This window comes from Centropristis striata, chromosome 14, assembly GCF_030273125.1.
Source record: "Centropristis striata isolate RG_2023a ecotype Rhode Island chromosome 14, C.striata_1.0, whole genome shotgun sequence".
NCBI classification, from domain to species: domain Eukaryota; kingdom Metazoa; phylum Chordata; class Actinopteri; order Perciformes; family Serranidae; genus Centropristis; species Centropristis striata.
Window position 1 is genome coordinate 12,208,833 of NC_081530.1, and position 14,817 is coordinate 12,223,649.

The following is a 14,817-nucleotide window of genomic DNA, read 5'->3' on the forward strand; positions in this document are numbered from 1 at the left end:
GATTGTAAATCAAGCAAATAACACCTCAGGTATCCCCTAACCGGGAATCAAACACGGAGGTGAGACGAATCCTAGCCACTAGACCATCAGGGAGTCACTCACCCTCCATACCAAGCTGCTAATGGTCGTGGTGATGCATTTGGAGTATGCTAGTGATGGGTTTTACTGTGCCTCAAGAGATTAAAAGGGTTCAGACAACTGGCATGATTGTCAATAAAGCAAACAACACCCTGTCCCTTGTTTAAATAAAGCAGGGAGCTTGTGTCAATTCAGGATTCCCTGACCGGGAATCGAACCCGGGCCGCGGCGGTGAGAGCGCCGAATCCTAGCCACTAGACCATCAGGGAGTCACTCTTCGGACGTTATTAATGATAATTGTTCACACCAATTTGCAAAAAGGTTTTAAACAACTTCTTTTTCACACATACAGTCATACTATCCAATCATTTTCTTCAGTTCCTCTTGATGTTAAAGTGCCAAGTTTTTGTCAGCTCTACTTACATTAAAGATAGTGTATGCTGAGGGGCAAATCGATCCCAAATTGGCCTCTTTGACGTAGCATTTCCTTGACAAGACATCAAAATCACCTCTCTCTCTTCCTTTTGCGCAGGTTCTATGGTGTAATGGTGAGCACTCTGGACTCTGAATCCAGCGATCCGAGTTCAAATCTCGGTAGAACCTTTAGGTAGGTAAAAGACATCTCATCTCAGCTGAAATAATCAAAGACCTGTAATGTCTGTCACAGAATAGTGGAGGACAATCCTTGTGTTCTCGAATGTCACTTCACAGAATTGTGTCGGACGAGGCTGCAAATGATAATAAGTCCTACAAGGATAAGGAGACAAGGTCTATAAAGGGAAAAGAGGTAACAACAGGAAGGTCCAAATAACCAGCAAGGTAAGAATCTTTTCTTAAACTCCATACAGAAATGTAGCCAAATTGTTTGTGTTTGCCTAGTGTCTGGATGGGACATCTTTCATTTTTCAGCATTTCTTGTTTTTGAGCTTAATGCATATTTACACCATTTTATGAAAGCCTCTGGGGCTAACTTGTAACTGTAGTTGACCGTGTGTTACATAACCAAAGGTCTTAAAACACCCCTCTTTGTGATTGCTGTCTGAGCAGGACACACGGATTGGAGTCAAAAAGTATAGAGCAGTCCAGAGACTCTGTTCTCTGAAAGTTGCAAGAGAGGAGGGGTCCAGAGAGAAGATCATGGGGACCAGGAAACCACTTGTTGTACCAGAGACTCTACTTACCAATGAGGCTTGAGGATGAGATCCTCTCGCATTGGTGTGAAACTGTGAGGGACCCTGGGGAACACCCGGAAAAACACATCAGAAGATGTTACACTGGGTGAGACAGCAGACACTACACTAAAACAGACAGAACATTGGAAAAATAATGAAATTAAAAACCTGGCCAGCGCAGAAGTGCATAGTCTTGAACTACCATATAGTTTGGCTCTGATGTTAGCCTGCTAGGAGTACTAAGAGGTTCAGTGGGCACGTGAGCATTGGTGGTTCAGTGGTAGAATTCTCGCCTGCCACGCGGGAGACCCGGGTCCGATTCCCGGCCAATGCAACAAGTCTTTGATAGTGTTTGAACTCAGGCCTTGTACAACTACCAGAGTGCAATGCTAATGGCTTTTTGCCTGGATCAGGGTTGTGAAATGGATACATGAAAGGACCATGTGGCTGCAGGATGTTGTTGAAAGTTTAGGCACTCACCTCTGTTCATGTTCATTAACGTGTCTCCATTTCACCAATGACGTGTAGCTGCATTTCGTGCCTTATCTGTGCAGTAGGCTGTGCGTCAGTTTCATATTCTGAAGGTCGTGGCCCATCCCACTGGTTTCACAGACTTGCAAAAGATTCTGTGGAGAGGTTCCATCCACAGTCCTCGTGGCTCTAATGCATCAGTGTTCTAGAATGTTATGTCACAGGCTGCAGTTGCTGAACACACATCCAGACACATCTTAAGAGGTGACAGGCAGTGCTGCTGGGCAGTTTCTCTTAAATGATAGCCAAGTCCTACAAGGATGAAGAGACAAGCTGTATAATGGGACAAGAGTTAACAACGGGAAGGTCCAAATGTGGGAACTTTGTTTCATCCACCAGCAGGGAGCCACGACAACAGGGACAAATGACATGATTGTAAATCAAGCAAATAACACCTCAGGTATCCCCTAACCGGGAATCAAACACGGAGGTGAGACGAATCCTAGCCACTAGACCATCAGGGAGTCACTCACCCTCCATACCAAGCTGCTAATGGTCGTGGTGATGCATTTGGAGTATGCTAGTGATGGGTTTTACTGTGCCTCAAGAGATTAAAAGGGTTCAGACAACTGGCATGATTGTCAATCAAGCAAACAACACCCTGTCCCTTGTTTAAATAAAGCACGGAGCTTGTGTCAATTCAGGATTCCCTGACCGGGAATCGAACCCGGGCCGCGGCGGTGAGAGCGCCGAATCCTAGCCACTAGACCATCAGGGAGTCACTCTTCGGACGTTATTAATGACAATTGTTCACACCAATTTGCAAAAAGGTTTTAAACAACTTCTTTTTCACACATACAGTCATACTATCCAATCACTTTCTTCAGTTCCTCTTGATGTTAAAGTGCCAAGTTTTTGTCAGCTCTACTTACATTAAAGATAGTGTATGCTGAGGGGCAAATCGATCCCAAATTGGCCTCTTTGACGTAGCATTTCCTTGACAAGACATCAAAATCACCTCTCTCTCTTCCTTTTGCGCAGGTTCTATGGTGTAATGGTGAGCACTCTGGACTCTGAATCCAGCGATCCGAGTTCAAATCTCGGTAGAACCTTTAGGTAGGTAAAAGACATCTCATCTCAGCTGAAATAATCAAAGACCTGTAATGTCTGTCACAGAATAGTGGAGGACAATCCTTGTGTTCTCGAATGTCACTTCACAGAATTGTGTCGGACGAGGCTGCAAATGATAATAAGTCCTACAAGGATAAGGAGACAAGGTCTATAAAGGGAAAAGAGGTAACAACAGGAAGGTCCAAATAACCAGCAAGGTAAGAATATTTTCTTAAACTCCATACAGAAATGTAGCCAAATTGTTTGTGTTTGCCTAGTGTCTGGATGGGACATCTTTCATTTTTCAGCATTTCTTGTTTTTGAGCTTAATGCATATTTACACCATTTTATGAAAGCCTCTGGGGCTAACTTGTAACTGTAGTTGACCGTGTGTTACATAACCAAAGGTCTTAAAACACCCCTCTTTGTGATTGCTGTCTGAGCAGGACACACGGATTGGAGTCAAAAAGTATAGAGCAGTCCAGAGACTCTGTTCTCTGAAAGTTGCAAGAGAGGAGGGGTCCAGAGAGAAGATCATGGGGACCAGGAAACCACTTGTTGTACCAGAGACTCTACTTACCAATGAGGCTTGAGGATGAGATCCTCTCGCATTGGTGTGAAACTGTGAGGGACCCTGGGGAACACCCGGAAAAACACATCAGAAGATGTTACACTGGGTGAGACAGCAGACACTACACTAAAACAGACAGAACATTGGAAAAATAATGAAATTAAAAACCTGGCCAGCGCAGAAGTGCATAGTCTTGAACTACCATATAGTTTGGCTCTGATGTTAGCCTGCTAGGAGTACTAAGAGGTTCAGTGGGCACGTGAGCATTGGTGGTTCAGTGGTAGAATTCTCGCCTGCCACGCGGGAGACCCGGGTCCGATTCCCGGCCAATGCAACAAGTCTTTGATAGTGTTTGAACTCAGGCCTTGTACAACTACCAGAGTGCAATGCTAATGGCTTTTTGCCTGGATCAGGGTTGTGAAATGGATACATGAAAGGACCATGTGGCTGCAGGATGTTGTTGAAAGTTTAGGCACTCACCTCTGTTCATGTTCATTAACGTGTCTCCATTTCACCAATGACGTGTAGCTGCATTTCGTGCCTTATCTGTGCAGTAGGCTGTGCGTCAGTTTCATATTCTGAAGGTCGTGGCCCATCCCACTGGTTTCACAGACTTGCAAAAGATTCTGTGGAGAGGTTCCATCCACAGTCCTCGTGGCTCTAATGCATCAGTGTTCTAGAATGTTATGTCACAGGCTGCAGTTGCTGAACACACATCCAGACACATCTTAAGAGGTGACAGGCAGTGCTGCTGGGCAGTTTCTCTTAAATGATAGCCAAGTCCTACAAGGATGAAGAGACAAGCTGTATAATGGGACAAGAGTTAACAACGGGAAGGTCCAAATGTGGGAACTTTGTTTCATCCACCAGCAGGGAGCCACGACAACAGGGACAAATGACATGATTGTAAATCAAGCAAATAACACCTCAGGTATCCCCTAACCGGGAATCAAACACGGAGGTGAGACGAATCCTAGCCACTAGACCATCAGGGAGTCACTCACCCTCCATACCAAGCTGCTAATGGTCGTGGTGATGCATTTGGAGTATGCTAGTGATGGGTTTTACTGTGCCTCAAGAGATTAAAAGGGTTCAGACAACTGGCATTATTGTCAATCAAGCAAACAACACCCTGTCCCTTGTTTAAATAAAGCAGGGAGCTTGTGTCAATTCAGGATTCCCTGACCGGGAATCGAACCCGGGCCGCGGCGGTGAGAGCGCCGAATCCTAGCCACTAGACCATCAGGGAGTCACTCTTCGGACGTTATTAATGATAATTGTTCACACCAATTTGCAAAAAGGTTTTAAACAACTTCTTTTTCACACATACAGTCATACTATCCAATCATTTTCTTCAGTTCCTCTTGATGTTAAAGTGCCAAGTTTTTGTCAGCTCTACTTACATTAAAGATAGTGTATGCTGAGGGGCAAATCGATCCCAAATTGGCCTCTTTGACGTAGCATTTCCTTGACAAGACATCAAAATCACCTCTCTCTCTTCCTTTTGCGCAGGTTCTATGGTGTAATGGTGAGCACTCTGGACTCTGAATCCAGCGATCCGAGTTCAAATCTCGGTAGAACCTTTAGGTAGGTAAAAGACATCTCATCTCAGCTGAAATAATCAAAGACCTGTAATGTCTGTCACAGAATAGTGGAGGACAATCCTTGTGTTCTCGAATGTCACTTCACAGAATTGTGTCGGACGAGGCTGCAAATGATAATAAGTCCTACAAGGATAAGGAGACAAGGTCTATAAAGGGAAAAGAGGTAACAACAGGAAGGTCCAAATAACCAGCAAGGTAAGAATCTTTTCTTAAACTCCATACAGAAATGTAGCCAAATTGTTTGTGTTTGCCTAGTGTCTGGATGGGACATCTTTCATTTTTCAGCATTTCTTGTTTTTGAGCTTAATGCATATTTACACCATTTTATGAAAGCCTCTGGGGCTAACTTGTAACTGTAGTTGACCGTGTGTTACATAACCAAAGGTCTTAAAACACCCCTCTTTGTGATTGCTGTCTGAGCAGGACACACGGATTGGAGTCAAAAAGTATAGAGCAGTCCAGAGACTCTGTTCTCTGAAAGTTGCAAGAGAGGAGGGGTCCAGAGAGAAGATCATGGGGACCAGGAAACCACTTGTTGTACCAGAGACTCTACTTACCAATGAGGCTTGAGGATGAGATCCTCTCGCATTGGTGTGAAACTGTGAGGGACCCTGGGGAACACCCGGAAAAACACATCAGAAGATGTTACACTGGGTGAGACAGCAGACACTACACTAAAACAGACAGAACATTGGAAAAATAATGAAATTAAAAACCTGGCCAGCGCAGAAGTGCATAGTCTTGAACTACCATATAGTTTGGCTCTGATGTTAGCCTGCTAGGAGTACTAAGAGGTTCAGTGGGCACGTGAGCATTGGTGGTTCAGTGGTAGAATTCTCGCCTGCCACGCGGGAGACCCGGGTCCGATTCCCGGCCAATGCAACAAGTCTTTGATAGTGTTTGAACTCAGGCCTTGTACAACTACCAGAGTGCAATGCTAATGGCTTTTTGCCTGGATCAGGGTTGTGAAATGGATACATGAAAGGACCATGTGGCTGCAGGATGTTGTTGAAAGTTTAGGCACTCACCTCTGTTCATGTTCATTAACGTGTCTCCATTTCACCAATGACGTGTAGCTGCATTTCGTGCCTTATCTGTGCAGTAGGCTGTGCGTCAGTTTCATATTCTGAAGGTCGTGGCCCATCCCACTGGTTTCACAGACTTGCAAAAGATTCTGTGGAGAGGTTCCATCCACAGTCCTCGTGGCTCTAATGCATCAGTGTTCTAGAATGTTATGTCACAGGCTGCAGTTGCTGAACACACATCCAGACACATCTTAAGAGGTGACAGGCAGTGCAACTGGGCAGTTTCTCTTAAATGATAGCCAAGTCCTACAAGGATGAAGAGACAAGCTGTATAATGGGACAAGGGTTAACAACGGGAAGGTCCAAATGTGGGAACTTTGTTTCATCCACCAGCAGGGAGCCACGACAACAGGGACAAATGACATGATTGTAAATCAAGCAAATAACACCTCAGGTATCCCCTAACCGGGAATCAAACACGGAGGTGAGACGAATCCTAGCCACTAGACCATCAGGGAGTCACTCACCCTCCATACCAAGCTGCTAATGGTCGTGGTGATGCATTTGGAGTATGCTAGTGATGGGTTTTACTGTGCCTCAAGAGATTAAAAGGGTTCAGACAACTGGCATGATTGTCAATCAAGCAAACAACACCCTGTCCCTTGTTTAAATAAAGCACGGAGCTTGTGTCAATTCAGGATTCCCTGACCGGGAATCGAACCCGGGCCGCGGCGGTGAGAGCGCCGAATCCTAGCCACTAGACCATCAGGGAGTCACTCTTCGGACGTTATTAATGACAATTGTTCACACCAATTTGCAAAAAGGTTTTAAACAACTTCTTTTTCACACATACAGTCATACTATCCAATCACTTTCTTCAGTTCCTCTTGATGTTAAAGTGCCAAGTTTTTGTCAGCTCTACTTACATTAAAGATAGTGTATGCTGAGGGGCAAATCGATCCCAAATTGGCCTCTTTGACGTAGCATTTCCTTGACAAGACATCAAAATCACCTCTCTCTCTTCCTTTTGCGCAGGTTCTATGGTGTAATGGTGAGCACTCTGGACTCTGAATCCAGCGATCAGAGTTCAAATCTCGGTAGAACCTTTAGGTAGGTAAAAGACATCTCATCTCAGCTGAAATAATCAAAGACCTGTAATGTCTGTCACAGAATAGTGGAGGACAATCCTTGTGTTCTCGAATGTCACTTCACAGAATTGTGTCGGACGAGGCTGCAAATGAGAATAAGTCCTACAAGGATAAGGAGACAAGGTCTATAAAGGGAAAAGAGGTAACAACAGGAAGGTCCAAATAACCAGCAAGGTAAGAATATTTTCTTAAACTCCATACAGAAATGTAGCCAAATTGTTTGTGTTTGCCTAGTGTCTGGATGGGACATCTTTCATTTTTCAGCATTTCTTGTTTTTGAGCTTAATGCATATTTACACCATTTTATGAAAGCCTCTGGGGCTAACTTGTAACTGTAGTTGACCGTGTGTTACATAACCAAAGGTCTTAAAACACCCCTCTTTGTGATTGCTGTCTGAGCAGGACACACGGATTGGAGTCAAAAAGTATAGAGCAGTCCAGAGACTCTGTTCTCTGAAAGTTGCAAGAGAGGAGGGGTCCAGAGAGAAGATCATGCGGACCAGGAAACCACTTGTTGTACCAGAGACTCTACTTACCAATGAGGCTTGAGGATGAGATCCTCTCGCATTGGTGTGAAACTGTGAGGGACCCTGGGGAACACCCGGAAAAACACATCAGAAGATGTTACACTGGGTGAGACAGCAGACACTACACTAAAACAGACAGAACATTGGAAAAATAATGAAATTAAAAACCTGGCCAGCGCAGAAGTGCATAGTCTTGAACTACCATATAGTTTGGCTCTGATGTTAGCCTGCTAGGAGTACTAAGAGGTTCAGTGGGCACGTGAGCATTGGTGGTTCAGTGGTAGAATTCTCGCCTGCCACGCGGGAGACCCGGGTCCGATTCCCGGCCAATGCAGCAAGTCTTTGATAGTGTTTGAACTCAGGCCTTGTACAACTACCAGAGTGCAATGCTAATGGCTTTTTGCCTGGATCAGGGTTGTGAAATGGATACATGAAAGGACCATGTGGCTGCAGGATGTTGTTGAAAGTTTAGGCACTCACCTCTGTTCATGTTCATTAACGTGTCTCCATTTCACCAATGACGTGTAGCTGCATTTCGTGCCTTATCTGTGCAGTAGGCTGTGCGTCAGTTTCATATTCTGAAGGTCGTGGCCCATCCCACTGGTTTCACAGACTTGCAAAAGATTCTGTGGAGAGGTTCCATCCACAGTCCTCGTGGCTCTAATGCATCAGTGTTCTAGAATGTTATGTCACAGGCTGCAGTTGCTGAACACACATCCAGACACAGCTTAAGAGGTGACAGGCAGTGCTGCTGGGCAGTTTCTCTTAAATGATAGCCAAGTCCTACAAGGATGAAGAGACAAGCTGTATAATGGGACAAGAGTTAACAACGGGAAGGTCCAAATGTGGGAACTTTGTTTCATCCACCAGCAGGGAGCCACGACAACAGGGACAAATGACATGATTGTAAATCAAGCAAATAACACCTCAGGTATCCCCTAACCGGGAATCAAACACGGAGGTGAGACGAATCCTAGCCACTAGACCATCAGGGAGTCACTCACCCTCCATACCAAGCTGCTAATGGTCGTGGTGATGCATTTGGAGTATGCTAGTGATGGGTTTTACTGTGCCTCAAGAGATTAAAAGGGTTCAGACAACTGGCATGATTGTCAATCAAGCAAACAACACCCTGTCCCTTGTTTAAATAAAGCAGGGAGCTTGTGTCAATTCAGGATTCCCTGACCGGGAATCGAACCCGGGCCGCGGCGGTGAGAGCACCGAATCCTAGCCACTAGACCATCAGGGAGTCACTCTTCGGACGTTATTAATGATAATTGTTCACACCAATTTGCAAAAAGGTTTTAAACAACTTCTTTTTCACACATACAGTCATACTATCCAATCATTTTCTTCAGTTCCTCTTGATGTTGAAGTGCCAAGTTTTTGTCAGCTCTACTTACATTAAAGATAGTGTATGCTGAGGGGCAAATCGATCCCAAATTGGCCTCTTTGACGTAGCATTTCCTTGACAAGACATCAAAATCACCTCTCTCTCTTCCTTTTGCGCAGGTTCTATGGTGTAATGGTGAGCACTCTGGACTCTGAATCCAGCGATCCGAGTTCAAATCTCGGTAGAACCTTTAGGTAGGTAAAAGACATCTCATCTCAGCTGAAATAATCAAAGACCTGTAATGTCTGTCACAGAATAGTGGAGGACAATCCTTGTGTTCTCGAATGTCACTTCACAGAATTGTGTCGGACGAGGCTGCAAATGATAATAAGTCCTACAAGGATAAGGAGACAAGGTCTATAAAGGGAAAAGAGGTAACAACAGGAAGGTCCAAATAACCAGCAAGGTAAGAATATTTTCTTAAACTCCATACAGAAATGTAGCCAAATTGTTTGTGTTTGCCTAGTGTCTGGATGGGACATCTTTCATTTTTCAGCATTTCTTGTTTTTGAGCTTAATGCATATTTACACCATTTTATGAAAGCCTCTGGGGCTAACTTGTAACTGTAGTTGACCGTGTGTTACATAACCAAAGGTCTTAAAACACCCCTCTTTGTGATTGCTGTCTGAGCAGGACACACGGATTGGAGTCAAAAAGTATAGAGCAGTCCAGAGACTCTGTTCTCTGAAAGTTGCAAGAGAGGAGGGGTCCAGAGAGAAGATCATGGGGACCAGGAAACCACTTGTTGTACCAGAGACTCTACTTACCAATGAGGCTTGAGGATGAGATCCTCTCGCATTGGTGTGAAACTGTGAGGGACCCTGGGGAACACCCGGAAAAACACATCAGAAGATGTTACACTGGGTGAGACAGCAGACACTACACTAAAACAGACAGAACATTGGAAAAATAATGAAATTAAAAACCTGGCCAGCGCAGAAGTGCATAGTCTTGAACTACCATATAGTTTGGCTCTGATGTTAGCCTGCTAGGAGTACTAAGAGGTTCAGTGGGCACGTGAGCATTGGTGGTTCAGTGGTAGAATTCTCGCCTGCCACGCGGGAGACCCGGGTCCGATTCCCGGCCAATGCAGCAAGTCTTTGATAGTGTTTGAACTCAGGCCTTGTACAACTACCAGAGTGCAATGCTAATGGCTTTTTGCCTGGATCAGGGTTGTGAAATGGATACATGAAAGGACCATGTGGCTGCAGGATGTTGTTGAAAGTTTAGGCACTCACCTCTGTTCATGTTCATTAACGTGTCTCCATTTCACCAATGACGTGTAGCTGCATTTCGTGCCTTATCTGTGCAGTAGGCTGTGCGTCAGTTTCATATTCTGAAGGTCGTGGCCCATCCCACTGGTTTCACAGACTTGCAAAAGATTCTGTGGAGAGGTTCCATCCACAGTCCTCGTGGCTCTAATGCATCAGTGTTCTAGAATGTTATGTCACAGGCTGCAGTTGCTGAACACACATCCAGACACATCTTAAGAGGTGACAGGCAGTGCTGCTGGGCAGTTTCTCTTAAATGATAGCCAAGTCCTACAAGGATGAAGAGACAAGCTGTATAATGGGACAAGAGTTAACAACGGGAAGGTCCAAATGTGGGAACTTTGTTTCATCCACCAGCAGGGAGCCACGACAACAGGGACAAATGACATGATTGTAAATCAAGCAAATAACACCTCAGGTATCCCCTAACCGGGAATCAAACACGGAGGTGAGACGAATCCTAGCCACTAGACCATCAGGGAGTCACTCACCCTCCATACCAAGCTGCTAATGGTCGTGGTGATGCATTTGGAGTATGCTAGTGATGGGTTTTACTGTGCCTCAAGAGATTAAAAGGGTTCAGACAACTGGCATGATTGTCAATCAAGCAAACAACACCCTGTCCCTTGTTTAAATAAAGCAGGGAGCTTGTGTCAATTCAGGATTCCCTGACCGGGAATCGAACCCGGGCCGCGGCGGTGAGAGCGCCGAATCCTAGCCACTAGACCATCAGGGAGTCACTCTTCGGACGTTATTAATGACAATTGTTCACACCAATTTGCAAAAAGGTTTTAAACAACTTCTTTTTCACACATACAGTCATACTATCCAATCACTTTCTTCAGTTCCTCTTGATGTTAAAGTGCCAAGTTTTTGTCAGCTCTACTTACATTAAAGATAGTGTATGCTGAGGGGCAAATCGATCCCAAATTGGCCTCTTTGACGTAGCATTTCCTTGACAAGACATCAAAATCACCTCTCTCTCTTCCTTTTGCGCAGGTTCTATGGTGTAATGGTGAGCACTCTGGACTCTGAATCCAGCGATCCGAGTTCAAATCTCGGTAGAACCTTTAGGTAGGTAAAAGACATCTCATCTCAACTGAAATAATCAAAGACCTGTAATGTCTGTCACAGAATAGTGGAGGACAATCCTTGTGTTCTCGAATGTCACTTCACAGAATTGTGTCGGACGAGGCTGCAAATGATAATAAGTCCTACAAGGATAAGGAGACAAGGTCTATAAAGGGAAAAGAGGTAACAACAGGAAGGTCCAAATAACCAGCAAGGTAAGAATATTTTCTTAAACTCCATACAGAAATGTAGCCAAATTGTTTGTGTTTGCCTAGTGTCTGGATGGGACATCTTTCATTTTTCAGCATTTCTTGTTTTTGAGCTTAATGCATATTTACACCATTTTATGAAAGCCTCTGGGGCTAACTTGTAACTGTAGTTGACCGTGTGTTACATAACCAAAGGTCTTAAAACACCCCTCTTTGTGATTGCTGTCTGAGCAGGACACACGGATTGGAGTCAAAAAGTATAGAGCAGTCCAGAGACTCTGTTCTCTGAAAGTTGCAAGAGAGGAGGGGTCCAGAGAGAAGATCATGGGGACCAGGAAACCACTTGTTGTACCAGAGACTCTACTTACCAATGAGGCTTGAGGATGAGATCCTCTCGCATTGGTGTGAAACTGTGAGGGACCCTGGGGAACACCCGGAAAAACACATCAGAAGATGTTACACTGGGTGAGACAGCAGACACTACACTAAAACAGACAGAACATTGGAAAAATAATGAAATTAAAAACCTGGCCAGCGCAGAAGTGCATAGTCTTGAACTACCATATAGTTTGGCTCTGATGTTAGCCTGCTAGGAGTACTAAGAGGTTCAGTGGGCACGTGAGCATTGGTGGTTCAGTGGTAGAATTCTCGCCTGCCACGCGGGAGACCCGGGTCCGATTCCCGGCCAATGCAGCAAGTCTTTGATAGTGTTTGAACTCAGGCCTTGTACAACTACCAGAGTGCAATGCTAATGGCTTTTTGCCTGGATCAGGGTTGTGAAATGGATACATGAAAGGACCATGTGGCTGCAGGATGTTGTTGAAAGTTTAGGCACTCACCTCTGTTCATGTTCATCAACGTGTCTCCATTTCACCAATGACGTGTAGCTGCATTTCGTGCCTTATCTGTGCAGTAGGCTGTGCGTCAGTTTCATATTCTGAAGGTCGTGGCCCATCCCACTGGTTTCACAGACTTGCAAAAGATTCTGTGGAGAGGTTCCATCCACAGTCCTCGTGGCTCTAATGCATCAGTGTTCTAGAATGTTATGTCACAGGCTGCAGTTGCTGAACACACATCCAGACACATCTTAAGAGGTGACAGGCAGTGCTGCTGGGCAGTTTCTCTTAAATGATAGCCAAGTCCTACAAGGATGAAGAGACAAGCTGTATAATGGGACAAGAGTTAACAACGGGAAGGTCCAAATGTGGGAACTTTGTTTCATCCACCAGCAGGGAGCCACGACAACAGGGACAAATGACATGATTGTAAATCAAGCAAATAACACCTCAGGTATCCCCTAACCGGGAATCAAACACGGAGGTGAGACGAATCCTAGCCACTAGACCATCAGGGAGTCACTCACCCTCCATACCAAGCTGCTAATGGTCGTGGTGATGCATTTGGAGTATGCTAGTGATGGGTTTTACTGTGCCTCAAGAGATTAAAAGGGTTCAGACAACTGGCATGATTGTCAATCAAGCAAACAACACCCTGTCCCTTGTTTAAATAAAGCAGGGAGCTTGTGTCAATTCAGGATTCCCTGACCGGGAATCGAACCCGGGCCGCGGCGGTGAGAGCACCGAATCCTAGCCACTAGACCATCAGGGAGTCACTCTTCGGACGTTATTAATGATAATTGTTCACACCAATTTGCAAAAAGGTTTTAAACAACTTCTTTTTCACACATACAGTCATACTATCCAATCACTTTCTTCAGTTCCTCTTGATGTTAAAGTGCCAAGTTTTTGTCAGCTCTACTTACATTAAAGATAGTGTATGCTGAGGGGCAAATCGATCCCAAATTGGCCTCTTTGACGTAGCATTTCCTTGACAAGACATCAAAATCACCTCTCTCTCTTCCTTTTGCGCAGGTTCTATGGTGTAATGGTGAGCACTCTGGACTCTGAATCCAGCGATCCGAGTTCAAATCTCGGTAGAACCTTTAGGTAGGTAAAAGACATCTCATCTCAACTGAAATAATCAAAGACCTGTAATGTCTGTCACAGAATAGTGGAGGACAATCCTTGTGTTCTCGAATGTCACTTCACAGAATTGTGTCGGACGAGGCTGCAAATGATAATAAGTCCTACAAGGATAAGGAGACAAGGTCTATAAAGGGAAAAGAGGTAACAACAGGAAGGTCCAAATAACCAGCAAGGTAAGAATATTTTCTTAAACTCCATACAGAAATGTAGCCAAATTGTTTGTGTTTGCCTAGTGTCTGGATGGGACATCTTTCATTTTTCAGCATTTCTTGTTTTTGAGCTTAATGCATATTTACACCATTTTATGAAAGCCTCTGGGGCTAACTTGTAACTGTAGTTGACCGTGTGTTACATAACCAAAGGTCTTAAAACACCCCTCTTTGTGATTGCTGTCTGAGCAGGACACACGGATTGGAGTCAAAAAGTATAGAGCAGTCCAGAGACTCTGTTCTCTGAAAGTTGCAAGAGAGGAGGGGTCCAGAGAGAAGATCATGGGGACCAGGAAACCACTTGTTGTACCAGAGACTCTACTTACCAATGAGGCTTGAGGATGAGATCCTCTCGCATTGGTGTGAAACTGTGAGGGACCCTGGGGAACACCCGGAAAAACACATCAGAAGATGTTACACTGGGTGAGACAGCAGACACTACACTAAAACAGACAGAACATTGGAAAAATAATGAAATTAAAAACCTGGCCAGCGCAGAAGTGCATAGTCTTGAACTACCATATAGTTTGGCTCTGATGTTAGCCTGCTAGGAGTACTAAGAGGTTCAGTGGGCACGTGAGCATTGGTGGTTCAGTGGTAGAATTCTCGCCTGCCACGCGGGAGACCCGGGTCCGATTCCCGGCCAATGCAGCAAGTCTTTGATAGTGTTTGAACTCAGGCCTTGTACAACTACCAGAGTGCAATGCTAATGGCTTTTTGCCTGGATCAGGGTTGTGAAATGGATACATGAAAGGACCATGTGGCTGCAGGATGTTGTTGAAAGTTTAGGCACTCACCTCTGTTCATGTTCATCAACGTGTCTCCATTTCACCAATGACGTGTAGCTGCATTTCGTGCCTTATCTGTGCAGTAGGCTGTGCGTCAGTTTCATATTCTGAAGGTCGTGGCCCATCCCACTGGTTTCACAGACTTGCAAAAGATTCTGTGGAGAGGTTCCATCCACAGTCCTCG

The 14,817-nt window shown here is 44.8% G+C and overlaps 21 non-coding genes across 21 annotated transcripts; 14 read left to right on the plus strand and 7 right to left on the minus strand.

Moving 5' to 3' along the window:
* Positions 1-275: 275 nt before the first annotated feature.
* On the minus strand, positions 276-347 carry trnae-cuc (transfer RNA glutamic acid (anticodon CUC)). The gene has a single exon. It is a non-coding gene; the product is annotated as a tRNA-Glu (tRNA).
* Positions 348-609: 262 nt separating this feature from the next.
* On the plus strand, positions 610-681 carry trnaq-cug (transfer RNA glutamine (anticodon CUG)). Its single transcript has one exon. It is a non-coding gene; the product is annotated as a tRNA-Gln (tRNA).
* An 832-nt stretch (positions 682-1,513) lies between these two features.
* Positions 1,514-1,584, plus strand: trnag-gcc (transfer RNA glycine (anticodon GCC)). Its single transcript has one exon. It is a non-coding gene; the product is annotated as a tRNA-Gly (tRNA).
* Positions 1,585-2,427: 843 nt separating this feature from the next.
* Positions 2,428-2,499, minus strand: trnae-cuc (transfer RNA glutamic acid (anticodon CUC)). Its single transcript has one exon. It is a non-coding gene; the product is annotated as a tRNA-Glu (tRNA).
* A 262-nt stretch (positions 2,500-2,761) lies between these two features.
* On the plus strand, positions 2,762-2,833 carry trnaq-cug (transfer RNA glutamine (anticodon CUG)). Its single transcript has one exon. It is a non-coding gene; the product is annotated as a tRNA-Gln (tRNA).
* An 832-nt stretch (positions 2,834-3,665) lies between these two features.
* trnag-gcc (transfer RNA glycine (anticodon GCC)) lies at positions 3,666-3,736 on the plus strand. Its single transcript has one exon. It is a non-coding gene; the product is annotated as a tRNA-Gly (tRNA).
* An 843-nt stretch (positions 3,737-4,579) lies between these two features.
* On the minus strand, positions 4,580-4,651 carry trnae-cuc (transfer RNA glutamic acid (anticodon CUC)). Its single transcript has one exon. It is a non-coding gene; the product is annotated as a tRNA-Glu (tRNA).
* A 262-nt stretch (positions 4,652-4,913) lies between these two features.
* Positions 4,914-4,985, plus strand: trnaq-cug (transfer RNA glutamine (anticodon CUG)). The gene has a single exon. It is a non-coding gene; the product is annotated as a tRNA-Gln (tRNA).
* An 832-nt stretch (positions 4,986-5,817) lies between these two features.
* On the plus strand, positions 5,818-5,888 carry trnag-gcc (transfer RNA glycine (anticodon GCC)). The gene has a single exon. It is a non-coding gene; the product is annotated as a tRNA-Gly (tRNA).
* Positions 5,889-6,731: 843 nt separating this feature from the next.
* Positions 6,732-6,803, minus strand: trnae-cuc (transfer RNA glutamic acid (anticodon CUC)). Its single transcript has one exon. It is a non-coding gene; the product is annotated as a tRNA-Glu (tRNA).
* A 262-nt stretch (positions 6,804-7,065) lies between these two features.
* Positions 7,066-7,137, plus strand: trnaq-cug (transfer RNA glutamine (anticodon CUG)). Its single transcript has one exon. It is a non-coding gene; the product is annotated as a tRNA-Gln (tRNA).
* Positions 7,138-7,969: 832 nt separating this feature from the next.
* On the plus strand, positions 7,970-8,040 carry trnag-gcc (transfer RNA glycine (anticodon GCC)). Its single transcript has one exon. It is a non-coding gene; the product is annotated as a tRNA-Gly (tRNA).
* Positions 8,041-8,883: 843 nt separating this feature from the next.
* On the minus strand, positions 8,884-8,955 carry trnae-cuc (transfer RNA glutamic acid (anticodon CUC)). The gene has a single exon. It is a non-coding gene; the product is annotated as a tRNA-Glu (tRNA).
* Positions 8,956-9,217: 262 nt separating this feature from the next.
* Positions 9,218-9,289, plus strand: trnaq-cug (transfer RNA glutamine (anticodon CUG)). The gene has a single exon. It is a non-coding gene; the product is annotated as a tRNA-Gln (tRNA).
* An 832-nt stretch (positions 9,290-10,121) lies between these two features.
* Positions 10,122-10,192, plus strand: trnag-gcc (transfer RNA glycine (anticodon GCC)). The gene has a single exon. It is a non-coding gene; the product is annotated as a tRNA-Gly (tRNA).
* Positions 10,193-11,035: 843 nt separating this feature from the next.
* On the minus strand, positions 11,036-11,107 carry trnae-cuc (transfer RNA glutamic acid (anticodon CUC)). The gene has a single exon. It is a non-coding gene; the product is annotated as a tRNA-Glu (tRNA).
* A 262-nt stretch (positions 11,108-11,369) lies between these two features.
* trnaq-cug (transfer RNA glutamine (anticodon CUG)) lies at positions 11,370-11,441 on the plus strand. The gene has a single exon. It is a non-coding gene; the product is annotated as a tRNA-Gln (tRNA).
* An 832-nt stretch (positions 11,442-12,273) lies between these two features.
* trnag-gcc (transfer RNA glycine (anticodon GCC)) lies at positions 12,274-12,344 on the plus strand. Its single transcript has one exon. It is a non-coding gene; the product is annotated as a tRNA-Gly (tRNA).
* Positions 12,345-13,187: 843 nt separating this feature from the next.
* Positions 13,188-13,259, minus strand: trnae-cuc (transfer RNA glutamic acid (anticodon CUC)). The gene has a single exon. It is a non-coding gene; the product is annotated as a tRNA-Glu (tRNA).
* Positions 13,260-13,521: 262 nt separating this feature from the next.
* On the plus strand, positions 13,522-13,593 carry trnaq-cug (transfer RNA glutamine (anticodon CUG)). Its single transcript has one exon. It is a non-coding gene; the product is annotated as a tRNA-Gln (tRNA).
* An 832-nt stretch (positions 13,594-14,425) lies between these two features.
* On the plus strand, positions 14,426-14,496 carry trnag-gcc (transfer RNA glycine (anticodon GCC)). The gene has a single exon. It is a non-coding gene; the product is annotated as a tRNA-Gly (tRNA).
* The last annotated feature ends 321 nt before the right edge of the window (positions 14,497-14,817 follow it).